At 44.7% G+C, this 15239-nt stretch overlaps 1 protein-coding gene across 1 annotated transcript in view; it reads left to right on the plus strand.

Annotated features, from left to right (window-relative positions):
* LOC126234805 (Down syndrome cell adhesion molecule-like protein Dscam2) overlaps window positions 1-15239 on the plus strand; it is a 222741-nt gene that overhangs the window by 25309 nt on the left and 182193 nt on the right. The window contains exon 2 of the mRNA XM_049943552.1: window positions 13970-14068. The gene's annotated coding sequence lies outside the window, so the exon portion shown is untranslated. The remainder of the gene's footprint in view (window positions 1-13969; window positions 14069-15239) is intronic.

Here is a 15239-nt window from a genome sequence, read left to right on the forward strand (position 1 = left end):
GCTGACAGTGAAGTGCTACAGTTTAGACGGGGAGCAAGATGGTTGGGACTGGGGGGGAGTAGTGGAAAGGAGAAAAATAAAGAGAAATTAAAAGACTGGGTGTGGCAGTGAAATGACGGCTGTGTAGTGCTGGAATGGGAACAGGGAGGGGGCTGGATGGGTGAGGACAGTGACTAACGAGTCACCTAACCACCCAGGACACCTGATTGTGGCCGATTACTGTGCCCCCACTGCAAGAATCTCTGCTCTCGTAGACCAGCACCTTCAACCTATTACTCGGAACCTACCCTCTTATATAAAAGATACCAACCATTTCCTCCTCTTTATGACATGGTACCCTGCTCTGTGCTATTGATGCCACCTCCCTATACACTAACATTCCTAATGCCCAAGACCTTAATGCTATTGAGCACTACCTTTCCAAATCAACAACCTCCCTCCTAGTCGCCATGACCAACTATATCCTCACCTACAATTACTTCTCCCTTGAAGGTATTACCTAAAAACAAATCTCGGGTATGGCTAAGCTTACCCGCATGGCACCATCCCATGCCAACCTATTCATGGGTCATCTCCTAAAAACCCAGAATCCTAAACCCCTCACCTGATTCAGATTCATTGATGATATCTTTGCTATCTGGATCAAAGGTGAGGACACCCTATCCACATTCCTCCAGAACCTCAACAACTTCTCCCCCATTTGTGTCAGCTGGTCCTACTAAACACAACAAGCCACCTTACTAAATGTTGACCTCCACCTCAGAGATGACTACATCAGTACCTCTGTCCATACCAACCTACTAACTACCAGCATTACCTCCACTTAGACAGCTGCCACCCATTCCATACCAAGAAGGCCCTTCTGTACAGCCGTAGCCACCCACGGTCGTTGCACCTGCAGTGATGAGCAGTCCCTCTTGGAATATACCAAGGGTCTCACTGAAGCCTTCACTGACCATAATTATCCTCCCAAACTTGTACAAAAACAGATCTTCATGCCTTATCTTTCCGGTCTCCCACCACCTCACAAAGATCCCACATTCCAGCAGCAGTGGAGCATTCCCCTTGTAACTCAGTACCTTCCAGGCCTACAACTGAATTACGTTTCCCGCCAGGGTTTGGACTACCTCCCATCGTGCCCTGACATGAGAAATGTCCTGCCCACTATCTCTCCAACCCCTCCTACAGTGGTATTCTGCCGTCCACTAAACCTACACAATATACTCGCCCATCCTTACTCAACCCCTGCTCCCAATCCCTTACCTCATGTCCCCCTGTAGAATAGGCCTGAGATACCCCTGCCTGTCGTAAGAAGTGACTAAAAGGAGTCTCACACCTTTCAGCCCTATGAGTTCAGGTCCCATTCTATGGTTTGACCTGCCACTTTCAAAATTCTACAGGAGTGTGGGCCATAATGGGAAGGACACCTTACGTGGTGCATGAGTGCCCTTCAATTCGATCTCCTGAATCACTTGTCATGGCTTTACATCTCCACCTGCGATTCAACTATTTGGGCAAGAACACTTTCCAGGATATGTCATTTTCTTCCGTTGTTTCCAGTCCTCTTTCTCCCCCATGTCAACATTGGATTTCTCTGCACCTAATATCCAGCACGGTAGCCAGTCCTTTGTGGTACCCATTTGGTGGCATCCCCCTGACAACACAGGGATCACACTGCTGATACCTAGGGATGACCCTAAATCATTTCCCTCCCTCGCTACACCATGGGAGGAATGTATAGCAACAGAACAGAGAGAGCCTTATTTGCCTCGGTTTTTTGTCTGTAGCAGAACCGATGGGGACTCTTTTCTACCTACAAAGTCTCAGTTTTTTGTTAAACACTGTGAGGATAAGTTTGCAGAAGTGACAGCGCTGTCCAAGATGCGAAACGGCATATTCTCGATTCAGACAGCATCCTCAGCCCATCCCAAGTGTTACTTGCCTGTGACAAGTTGGGTGATATTCCTGTTTCTGTCACTCGCCATAAAAACCTCAACATGGTCCAGGAGATTATTTTCGATTGTGACCTGCTGTTGCAGTCTGATGACGAGCTACACACCAATTTAGAATGTCAGGGTGTTCGTTTCATCTGGCACGTTTACAGGGGACCCAAAGACAACAGTGTTGCTACCAGTGCCTTCGTCTTGGCCTTTCATGGTGGTCCATTGCCTGAAAATTTCAAGGTGATGGTTTACCGCTGTGACGTTAAACCATACATCCCTCCCCCTATGCAGTACTTTAAGTGCTGGAAGTTTGGGCACGTGTCTTCCCGCTGCACTTCCAGTGCCACATGTCAAGACTGCAGACATCCACTGCAGCCAGATATTCCATGTGCGTCACCTCCCACTTGCATCAACTGTGGAGATCACCACTCCCCTGGCTCGCCAGACTGCCCAGTACTCCAAAAGGAGTGGAAAAGCATGGAGTACAAGACCCTGGACCAGTTGACTTACACAGAGGCTGAATATAAATATGAAAGATTACACCCCATTCAGTTGACGTTGACATACACTGCAGCTACATCACCATTGCTGTCCCAAGTGCCAGTGGTTCCTCACTTTGTGCCACGAATGGTGGACCCTCTGGGCCACCAGAATACATGTGCCCCCTTGGTGGTAGGGGGCAAATCTTCCTCTGTTGCTTCCAATGCACCTACTCCAGGAGCAAGGTGCCCCCAAATGCAGGGGACATCGGTCCACTCCCTCTGCCATAGAAGCAACATCCTCCTCCAGCTCCTCTCATGCAGAAGGGTCCGTTGGGGCCCTCTCTCCCAAGGTCTCCACTAATGTCACAACAGACACACGACATTGGCTCAAGGAGCCAAAAGCTGTTGGACGAAGAGCTTCACGGTCTTCCTCCGTGCCTGAAGCTGCTTCAGAGAAATCTTCCCAGCAAGCCCCTAAGGAGAAGCGAGGGAGCAAGCAAACTAAGAAGATGTCTGCTGAGAAACAAGACCCTCTGGTGGCCCCAACACCACCACTCCCTATCAATTTTGCATCTGAGGATGCAATGGAGATCTTAGTGCTCCCTGCAGACCTGGATCTCATTGATGCCTCATCCACCATAGGAAAGGCTACAAGTACTCAGTCAGAGGAAGCAGGTGACCCTGAGGCATAACTTGCCTCCTTGCGCACTTCATGCCTTCCCAGCCTCACGATAACGTAATTCTCCAGTGGAATTGCGGTGGTTTTTTCCACCACCTAGCTAAAGCAACTATTAAGCTTTATACCTGTTTTCTGCATTGCCCTCCAGGAAACCTGGTTCCCAGCAATGTAGACCCCTACCTTCCGTGGCTATAAGGGATATTACAGGGACCGTATCAACTAAAATAGTGTGTCAGGTGGAGTCTGCGTCTATGTCCTGAACTCAGTATAAAGTGAACCTGTGCCCCTTCAAACCCCCCATGAAGCTGTGGCTGTCAGGATAAGGACAACACAGCAAATAACTATCTGCGACATATATCTTCCTGCAGATGGTGCGGTACAACTGAACGCATTGGCTGCACCGATTGATCAACTCTCTAAACCTTTCCTACTTTCTGGAGATTTTAACGCTCATAACCCCTTGTGGGGTGGCACAGTTGTTACAGACCGTGGCAGAGATATCTAAAATTTACTGTCACAACTCGACCTCTGCCTCTTAATAAACTTGGGCTGCCACACATTTCAGTGTGGCACATATTCAGCCATTGATGTCTTGATTTGCAACCCTAGCCTTCTTCCATCTATCCACTGGAGAGCACATGATGACCTGTGTGGTAGTGACCACCTTCCCATCTTCCTGTCATTGCCCCGGCGTCAGGTCCACAGATGCCTGCCTAGATGGGCTTTAAACAACGCAGGCTGATAAGCCTTCACCTCTGCTGTCACCATTGAATCTCCACCACATGGTAACATCAATGTCATTGAGCAGGTAACTACAATGATCATTCCTGCAGTGGAAAACATGATTCTTTGTTCTTTAGGGTGCCCCTGGTGAAAGACAGTCCCTTGGTGGTCGCCGAAAGTCATTGAGACCATTAAGAAGCATTGGCAAGCTCTACAGTGGCATAAGTGGCACTCTTCCGCCTGGGTCACTCGACCACAGATAATCTTGTGTCCTACGAGTCTGCCGTCCGAACAGCCTTTTCCAGACGCTAGCACCTTGTTGCCGCCTTTTTTTTATTTACAAAATGCATTTGAAACCACCTGGCGACATCATATCCTTGGCACATTATACGTGGGGTATCCGAGGCCTGCACCCGATTCTTATCCAGAATTTCCTGTCACTTTGTACTTTCTATGTCCAAGTTGGTGCCTCCTATTGGTCCCCCCATATCCAGGAGAATGGGGTCCCGCAGGGCTTTGTATTGGGTGTATCTCTATTTTTAGTGGCCTGTCCGTCTCACCATCTCTGTATGTAGACGACTTCTGCATTTCGTACTGCTCCACCAGTACTGGTGTTGGTGAGCGGCACCTACAGGGAGCCATCCACAAGACGCAGTCATGGCCTCTAGCCTATGGCTTTCAGTTTTCGGCCGCAAAGTCGTGTGTTATGCACTTTTGTCAGCATCATAGCGTTCATCCAGAACCAGAAATTTACCTTACTGATGATACCCTCCCTTAGTGGAGACGTATTGATTTTTAGGACTGGTTTTCGATGCCCAATTGACTTCCTCACCCTCATCAGCTTAAGCAGAAGTGCTGGCAGCACCTCAATGCCATCCGGTGCCCGAGCAACACCAACTGGGGTGCAGATCGCTCTATGCTGCTGCAGCTGTACAGAGCCCTTGTTCAATCCCACCTTGACTATGGGAGTCTGATTTACGGTTCAACAACACCCTCAGCATTGCGTTTACTTGATCCAGTGCACCAGTGTGGCGTTCAACTAGCAATGGGAGCTTTTAGGACAAGTACGGTAGCAGCGTCCTAGCGGAGGCTGGAGTCCCTCATCGCCAATTACATTGCACACATTCATAGTTCTCCTGCGCATCCAAATTACCGTCTCCTTTTCCCACCCACGGCAGTTCATCTCCCATATTGGCAAGCCCAGGTCAGGGCTTACAATTGCAGTTCACGTCTGATCCCTTCTATCTGAACTGGAGTCCTTGCCTTTACCACCTGTACTCAAGGTCCTATCACGTACACCTCCATGGTCTACACCTAGGTTGCAGCTACGCCTGGACCTTTCACATATCCCAAAGGACTCAGGTCACCCACGGCTCTCCGCTATCACTTCATCTCGATACTTGACATGTACCGAGGCCATGAAGTGGTTTACACAGATGGCTCGATGGCTAATGGTCATGTCAGCTTTACGTATGTCCATGGAGGACATATTGAATAGCATTCCTTGCCCGATGGCTGCAATGCTTTCACTGCAGAGCTGGTGGCTATATCTTGTGCTCTTGAGCACATCTGTTCATGACCTGGGCAGTCTTTTCTTCTGTGTAGTGACTCCTTGAGCAGCCTACAAGCTATCGACCACTGTTACCCTCGTCATCCTTTGTTAGCGACCATCCAGGAGACCATCTATGCCCTGGAACGGTCCAGTCGTTCAGTGGTGTTTGTGTGGACCCCAGGAAGTGTTGGAATCCAAGGCAACGAACTTGCTGGCAGGCTGGCCAAACAGGTTACACAGAAACCGCTTATGGAGATCGGTTTTTCGATAACTGACCTGCGTTTATTTTTACGTCGCCAGGTTTACCGGCTTTGGGAGATGGAATGGCATAGTCTCAGTATGCACAACAAACTGCATGCCATTAAGGAGACTATGAATATGTGGCAGTCATCCTTGCGGACCTCTTGAAAGGACTCTGTGGTTCTCTGCCGGCTCCGCATTGGCCACACTTGGGCGATCCATGGCTATCTCCTGCACAATGTCGATGCGACACCCGGTTGACAGTGGCCCATATTCTGCTGCACTTTCTCACTTTGACTGCCCTGCAACGAAATCTTCGGTTCCTGGACTTGTTGCCCCTAATTTTATCTGACAATGCCTCATCAGCTGATTTAGTTTTACGTTTTATTTGTGAGGGTGGGTTACATCATTTGATCTAAATTTTAGTGCATGTTTTTTTCCCTGTGTGTCCTCCACGCTAGTGCTTTTAGGGTGAAGGTTTTAATGTGTTGCAGAGTGGCTGGCTTCTCCATTTTATTCTCATGGTCAGCCAGCCATGGTAATCTGTTTTATCATTTTAATCTCTTCTACCTGTTTCTTGGGTTTCTGTGGTTTTCTTCTCCCCTTTTTTCCATTTAAGTGTTTGTTGTCCTTCCGTTGTTCTTGTTTTATGCAGAACAAGCGACTGATGACCTAGCAGTTTGGTCCCTTCCCCCCTCATTTAAACCAACCAACCAACTTTACCTCATGGCTCATACCCCTGTAATAGACCTAGATGCGAGACCTGTCCCATACATACTCCTACCACCAACTACTCCAGCCCAGTCACTAGCATCACCTATCCCATGAAAGGCAGGGCTACCTGTGAAACCAGTCATGAGATGTACAAGCTACATCCACATCTACATCTACATGACTACTCTGCAATTCACATTTAAGTGCTTGGCAGACGGTTCATCGAACCACAATCATACTATCTCTCTACCATTCCACTCCCGAACAGTGCCCGGGAAATACGAACACCTAAACCTTTCTGTTCGAGCTCTGATTTCTCTTATTTTATTTTGATGATCATTCCTACCTATGTAGGTTGGGCTCAACAAAATATTTTCGCATTCGCAAGAGAAAGTTGGTGACTGAAATTTCGTAAATAGATCTCGCCGCGACGAAAAACATCTTTGCTTTAATGACTTCCATCCCAATTCGTGTATCATATCTGCCACACTCTCTCCCCTATTACGTGATAATACAAAATGAGCTGCCCTTTTTTGCACCCCTTCGATGTCCTCCGTCAATCCCACCTGGTAAGGATCCCACACTGCGCAGCAATATTCTAACAGAGGACGAACGAGTGTAGTGTAAGCTGTCTCTTTAATGGACTTGTTGCATCTTCTAAGTGTCCTGCCAATGAAACGCAACCTTTGGCTCGCTTTCCCCACAATATTATCTATGTGGTCTTTCCAACTGAAGTTGTTTGTAATTTTTACACCCAGGTACTTAGTTGAATTGACAGCCTTGAGAATTGTACTATTTATCAAGTAATCGAATTCCAACGGATTTCTTTTGGAACTCATGTGGATCACCTCACACTTTTCGTTATTTAGCGTCAACTGCCACCTGCCGCACCATACAGCAATCTTTTCTAAATCGCTTTGCAACTGATACTGGTCTTTGGATGACCTTACTAGATGGTAAATTACACCATCATCTGCAAACAACCTAAGAGAACTGCTCAGATTGTCACCCAGGTCATTTATATAGATCAGGAACAGCAGAGGTCCCAGGACGCTTCCACCGAGCGAGGTGGCGCAGTGGTTAGCACTGGACTCGCATTCGGGAGGATGACGGTTCAATCCCATCTCCAGCCACCCTGATTTAGGTTTTCCGTGATTTCCCTAAATCGTTTCAGGCAAATGCTGGGATGGTTCCTTTGAAAGGGCACGGCCGATTTTCCTTCCCAAACCCGAGCTTGCGCTCCGTCTCTAATGACCTCGTTGTCGACGGAATGTTAAACACTAACCACCACCACCACCACCCAGGACGCTTCCCTGGGGAACACCTGATATCACTTCAGTTTTACTCGATGATTTGCCGTCTATTACTGCGAACTGCGACCTTCCTGACAGGAAATCATGAATCCAGTTGCACAACTGAGACGATACCCCATAGGCCCGCAGCTTGATTAGAAGTCGCTTGTGAGGAACGGTGTCAAAAGCTTTCCGGAAATCTAGAAATACGGAATCAACTTGAGATCCCCTGTCGTTAGCGGCCATTACTTCGTGCGAATAAAGAGCTAGCTGCGTTGCACAAGAACGATGTTTTCTGAAACCATGCTGATTACGTATCAATAGATCGTTCCCTTCGAGGTGATTCATAATGTTTGAATACAGTATATGCTCCAAAACCCTACTGCAAACCAACGTCAATGATATAGGTCTGTAGTTCGATGGATTACTCCTACTACCCTTCTTAAACACTGGTGCGACCTGCGCAATTTTCCAATCTGTAGGTACAGATCAATTGGCGAACGAGCGGTTGTATATGATTGCTAAGTAGGGAGCTATTGTATCAGCGTAATCTGAAAGGAACCTAATCGGTATACAATCTGGACCTGAAGACTTGCCCATATCAAGCGATTTGAGTTGCTTCGCAACCCACAAGGTATCTACTTCTAAGAAACTCATGGTAGCAGCTGTTTGTGTTTCAAATTCTGGAATATTCCATTCGCGTTCCCTGGTGAAGGAATTTCGGAAAACTGCGTTCAATAACTCCGCTTTAGTGGCACAGTCGTCGGTAACAGTACCATCGGCACTGCGCAGCGAAGGTATTGACTGCGTCTTGCCGCTTGTGTACTTTACATACGACCAGAATTTCTTCAGATTTTCTACCAAATTTCGAGACAATGTTTCGTTGTGGAACCTATTAAAGGCATCTCACATTGAAGTCCGTGCCAAATTTCACGCATCTGTAAATTTTAGCCAATCTTCGGGATTTCGCGTACTTCTGAACTTCGCATGCTTTCTCCGTTGCCTCTGCAACAGCGTTCGGACCTCTTTTGTGTACCACGGGGGATCAGTTCCATCTCTTACCAATTTATGAGGTATGAATCTCTCAATTGCTGTTGCTAATATATCTTTGAATTTGTGCCACATCTCGTCTACATTTGCATAGTCAGTTCGGAAGGAATGGAGATTGTCTCTTAGGAAGGCTTCTAGTGACACTTTATCTGCTTTTTTAAATAAAATTATTTTGCGTTTGTTTCTGGTGGATTTGGAAGAAACGGTATTGAGCCTAGCTACAATGACCTTGTGATCACTAATCCCTGTATCAGTCATGATGCTCTCTATCAGCTCTGGACTGTTTGTGGCTAAGAGGTCAAGTGTGTTTTCGCAACCATTTACAATTCGCGTGGGTTCGTGGACTAACTGCTCGAAATAATTTTCGGGGAAAGCATTTAGGACAATCTTAGAAGATGTTTTCTGCCTACCACCGGTTTTGAACAAGTATTTTTGCCAACATATCGAGGGAAGGTTGAAGTCCACACCAACTATAACCGTATGAGTGGGGTATTTATTTGTTACGAGACTCAAATTTTCTTTGAACTGTTCAGCAACTATATCATCAGAGTCTGGGGGTCGGTAGAAGGAGCCAATTATTAACTTAGTTCAGCTGTTAAGTATAACCTCCACCCATACCAATTCTCACAGAGTATCTACTTCGACTTCACTACAAGATAAACCACTACTGATAGACACAAACACTCCACCACCAATTCTGCCTAATCTATCTTTCCTGAACACCGTCTGAGACTTCGTAAAAATTTCTGCAGAACTTATTTCAGGCTTTAGCCAGCTTTCTGTACCTATAATGATTTCAGCTTCTGTGCTTTCTATTAGCGCTTGAAGCTCAGGGACTTTCCCAGCACAACTACAACAATTTACAACTACAATTCCGACTGTTCCTTGATCCAAGCACGTCCTGTATTTGCCATGCACCCTTTGAGATTGCAGCCCACCCCGTACTTTCCCGAGGCCTTCTAACCTAAAAAACCGCCCAGTCCACGCCACACAGCCTCCGCTATCCGTGTAGCTGCCAGCTGAGTGTAGTGAACTCCTGACCTATTCAACGGAACCCGAAACCCCACCACCCTGTGGCACAAGTCAAGGAATCTGCAGCCAACACGGTCGCAAAACTGTCTGAGCCTCTGATTCAGACCCTCCACCCGGCTCTGCACCAAAGGTCCGCAGTCGGTTCTATCAACGATGCTGCATTTGGTGAGCTCTGCCTTCATCTCGTAAGCAAGACTGGCAGCCTTCACCAAATCAGATAGCCGCTGGAATCCAGAGAGAATTTCCTTAGATCCAAAGCGACACACGTCATTAGTGCCGACATGTGCCACCACCTGCAGCTGGCTGCACCATGTGCTCTTCATGGCATCCAGAAGGACCCTTTCCACATCAGGAATGACTCCACCCGGAATGCACACGGACTGCACACTGGATTTCTTCCCCTCCTTAGCCGCCATATCCCTAAGGGGCCCCATTACGCGCCTAACATTGGAGCTCCCAACCTCCAATAAGCCCACCCTCTGTGATTGCCCGGACCTTGAAGGCTGAGAATCATCCTCTGAAACAGGGCAGGCAGCTGCATCTGGCTCAGCCAGAGACAGTGCCTGAAACCTGTGTGTCAGACGCACCGGGGAGGCTTTCTGATCAGCCTCCGGGGACGTCTTTCGCTGCCTGCCATGCCTTGGAACGACCTCCCAATCAACCACAGGTGAGGGCTCAGCCCCACTGCAGGCAGCAACCGGGGCAACCACAGCGGCAGACCGATCTGGGAACAGACGGGAAGAGGTTGACATCCCCGTGATAACAAAGTCCAGCTCCCCACAGTGGTGCCCATTGGCAACAGCCTCAAGCTGTGCGACCGAAGTCAGCGCCGCTTGCAGCTGTGATTTAATCTGCAACCACTGTGCTGCATTCCATATAGGCATGACAACCAACAAGCTGTCTATCCGCATGAATGGCCACTGACAAACTGTGACCAAGAAACAAGTAGACCACCATTTTGCAGAACACACTGCCAAACATGATATCCTTCATTTCAATGACTGCTTCACAGTCTGCACCATATGGATCCCACCAACACCAGCTTTCCTGAATTGCGCAAGTGGGAACTTTCCCTGCAATACATCCTACATTCCCGTAACCCTCCTGGCCTCAATGTTCATTAGTCGCTGTCTTTATCCATCCAGCCCCTCCCTGTGCCCATTCCAGCACTACACAGCCATCATTTCACTGCCACACCCAGTCTTTTAATTTCTTTTTATTTCTCTCCTTTCCACTGCCCCTTCCCCCCACCCCCCCACCCCCTGCCAGTCCCCACCATCTTTCCTGCCCTCTGTCTAAACTGCAGCACTTCACTGTCTGCCACCCCAACCATACTATCCCTCCCCCTCCCTGCCACAGCCTCCTCCTTACCCCCACCCAGTTTCCACTTCCATCATGCACTGGTGCTGCTGCTCGCAGTGTGGTTTCAATTGCCTGAGACTGCAGACGTGTGCGAGTTGTGTTTGTGCATGTGTGTCTATTGTTGACCTAAGTTGTCTTTTTTATTTCGTTATTGTGTATTTGATTTAATGTAATCAATTTTCACCTGAAATTGGGTGGTTTTATGTTCTGTGTCTCAAACATTTATTATCAACATGGTGTGGCTTAGTTCTACATCAACCTCTTTCACATGGGCCCTGTTAACCCACACTGGTGCACTATGTTCCACAGCAGAGTATACCAGATTCAAAGAACCCCCCCATCCCCCTCACACACACACACACTCAGCAGAATATTCTTTGAATATTTCCGAATGTTTTTAAGTACAAAACATTTCTAGAGTATTAATATATTCTCCAGTAGTGGAGCACGTATTGTAAAAGTCTTGTAATTTAAAAATCACATGTTCGAATCTTACATATAGTAACTTCCTTTTTCCTGTATTTCAATACAAAATATATTAACAAATGGGAATATTACTTCATAAATATTGAATCATAATGTTTAATAAAATATCTTATTATTTTAAATGCTGCTCACATGACAAAATGAGTATCTACAACAAATCAAAATTTGGTACAAAAATGCAAAATGTCAAACAAAAAATAAGATACTGCATTATTACGAGAGATCAGACAGTATTATTCATGTATATAATTTTTCCATAATTTACAAATAGACATTTACCTTGGCTATATGAAATTTAAATTTATTTCCATATAATCTGTAATTAAAAATAAAGAGATGTTATTATTATTAATAAAATAATTGTCCAGTTTTCATTTGGTAATAAATACAGAATTTAAATGAAAGTATACTGGTGAGATTTGGACTAGTGACTTTACAATTACTGAACATACACACTATGCACTCAGCTACTGAAGAATATGTTCATAAGCTTGCACTGTCTTATACATAATAGTGCTCGGAACTGTTCTAAACATCAAAGATGATTTTATGAGTGCCTTTTAGAATTTGCTTTATTTTTTAAATTGTGTGAACTGCAATTCAGAGAGTAAAGGCAGAAAATCCCTATTAGGTACAATAGAGTTTCTGTCGAATGTAGTTCCTGGTCTGAAGTTTCACAACAATCTTTGTTAGATGTTGCCTGTAGCTTAAAAATCTGCCCTGTTTCAAACTGATGTTTGTTGAAGTTTCATTCTTGGAAAGAACTATGGTCCCAAAAATGTACTGTAACTTTGTTCTTGACCAGTGTGGTGTCTAAGTGGGAACATGTGACTTTTGCTTTTGTAGGGCTAAGTTAGTATTGTGGAAGAGAGTTTATAAATGCTTTAGTCATAATAGTATCTTTACTGTTTCCATGCACTTATGTGGGAGGAGTATTGTCTAGTCTTTGATATACCCAAATTTTATAAATTATGTGTAACACATGTCGTTAATAGACAGATGAAAAGAAGTGGGTGATAGACAGATTGAAAATAAATACTGGAATGGAGAGTTGAGGCAGCCCATTGTTAAGTTTCTTTGTTTGCTCCTTCCATTACTTGCGAAGACTTGAAAAGTTCTGTTGATGTGTATATTGTTCTGTAGCTTCCTTAATGAGTTCATCAGATTTTTCTTTTCTTTTGATGCCATAGTGTGCTTTTATCCAAATGAAAATGATGATTTTGGCCTAACTTAAAACATTCATAGTGATATTTAGATGTAGATTCAAAAAACAGGAGTATAGCTGAGGCAATGATTTGTAAATGCACACGTAAATAAGGCTGGCACTGCACATAGACTACAGTGCCAGCCAGTTCATAGTAGGCTGCACGTATTTTCTATGCATATTTTTTGTCCTCCTACTGCGCTTAGTGTCAGATACTGATTCCAGAGCACTTCCAGGGTTGGAGATTATGAAGTTGGTGTTGGAAGGCAGCTGTGTTTTTCATGAGGAAAAGAGATGCCTTTGCTGACAGATGGAAATACTCCATCCCATGTCAGTTGTACCCATTGTTTGTATCCATGTGTGTAGGCATGAATCAAACAGTTTATATATGACTTGGCATAGCACTTTTTAGTTAACCATTTGTCCAAGTTGATATGTCTGAGTGCACTGCTGCCTTGGTTTTGTTTACTAGGTCATTGGTCAGGAAAAGCTATTAGAAGGAAAATTGACTCACACACGCCAGCTACAGGTGAAAGGTATAGTACTATCAAGTGACACACATAAAAAAAGTATTACACACTATATCCTATCTGTTGTGAGGATGAGAGGTGGGCATGAGTGACTGCACTGTCAGTTATATGTTCCGTCTCTTGAAGGTAAGTACTTCCCAGCAGTTCTGTCCTGTACATTTTTGGAAGACATTAATTTAGTCTCTGCTCTCTTTCTTCCATTCATTTTTAATATTACAATTTATTATAACCTGACAGCAATTTGTGAGGAAATTTATTGTTGTCATTAATTATAAATAACTTGGAAACAGTACATTAGATATCAACAACTGGATATTCTCTTTATCTGACCATCATAAAATCCTTTATGAGATTGCTGTTTTTCACTATTTGTTTATTTATTTCATGGTAATTTTTTGAATAATATGTTATTTGATTAGTGTCTTTCCTTGTCTATATCTGTTTTTCTTTTCTCTTTTTTATTATTGAATCTGAAAGTCATATGTGCAAATTTTTTCCCTTGCGTGACGTTGTACGTTTATTTAGGATTTGTACTTTAAACTTATTGGTGTCCATAATTAATGTATTTCATCATTCATTTTAGATTTTATAATATAAAGTTTACCTCTATAACTAATCGAGGCACTTTATGTATTATTGTGTATTAACGATGGAAGGATAACATATAATCTCTGTTTCAGTTCCTTCATCACCAGTGGCATTACATGCTTCATCGACTACTGTTTCGAGTATAACACTGCAGTGGCAGTCACCTTCTGCGCATGTGAACCTTATCCAAGGTACGCATCTTGTTGTAGCAGGAATTGTGTGTAAGCCATTTCAGTTCAGAATCATTCAAATCCATACAAGCTGAGCACAATAGGAACATTTGTAAGACACCTACATCTGTCAAAACTTGACCTGTAATATGAACTGACATGAAGTGGCAGTGAAAGGTATTATGTTTTACTATTTGTTATATTGTAAAGAGCCAGCCCATTTGGGAGTTAATGAGAACAAGATTGCAGAATGACATGATTATTATGAAGCTTTTATTTAAAGAGGATTTATTTAGTTATGGGTGGGGATGTAGGTGGGGGGAAGGAGGTGCCAACCAGTAGTTAAGCAAGGGAAGTAAGAATAATTTGTCCAACAGAAAACTATTTGGCATGCACTTACTATGTACTGTGCCTCTGTCAGATTCTCAGTGGAGTGTTTGTGTGCTCATCACATTCCAGAGTTTACCCTTGGCAGATAGCTAGACTTCTTGCGTCTTGATATTGGCCTGACTCTGTGAGGATTTGTTATGAAGACTGTTGGCAGTCTGAGCAACCTGGTGATGTTCACTGAACAAAGCAAGTCGTGAGATAATAAATATACATTAATACTGCTGCAATGGTTCTCATTAATATTAACAAGAATCAGCTGTGGAGTAAAATGTACTATCCAGTTGCTTGCACATTTACCTGAAGGTTCCAGCACAGAGGAAAGCCATAAGCAATTGCAATTAACACACCAAAAAATTGTGGCTGAGTAAAACAAATATCAGAGCTCTTTTTGTATGAAGCATTGGGCACTGCCATTAACTACAGTTCTGCTTAGGTAATACAATAAAATACATCGAACAGTCGAATGTCCAGGATGGAATATCAACAATATTGTGGAAAAGATAAATTGCTACTTACTGTGAAGATGGCATGCTGGGTTGCAGACAGGTATGACGAAAGGACTGTCACATATTTGAGTTTGCAGCCGAAGTCTGCTTCATAGAGAACAAACAAACAAATACACACATGCACTCATACACCAGCAAGCAGTCCTTATCCACTAATTACTGCTACCTCCAGTTGAATGCATCTGTGTTGCATCAAATGGAACAAGCAGTCTAGAGTGGGGTGTGGGAGGTGGAGGGATAGCAGGGTATGGTTGGGGAGGAAAGAAGACAGCACTACTCTCTGCCAGTGAATCCAG

The sequence above is a fragment of the Schistocerca nitens genome, chromosome 2, assembly GCF_023898315.1.
Source record: "Schistocerca nitens isolate TAMUIC-IGC-003100 chromosome 2, iqSchNite1.1, whole genome shotgun sequence".
Taxonomy (NCBI): Eukaryota; Metazoa; Arthropoda; class Insecta; order Orthoptera; family Acrididae; genus Schistocerca; species Schistocerca nitens.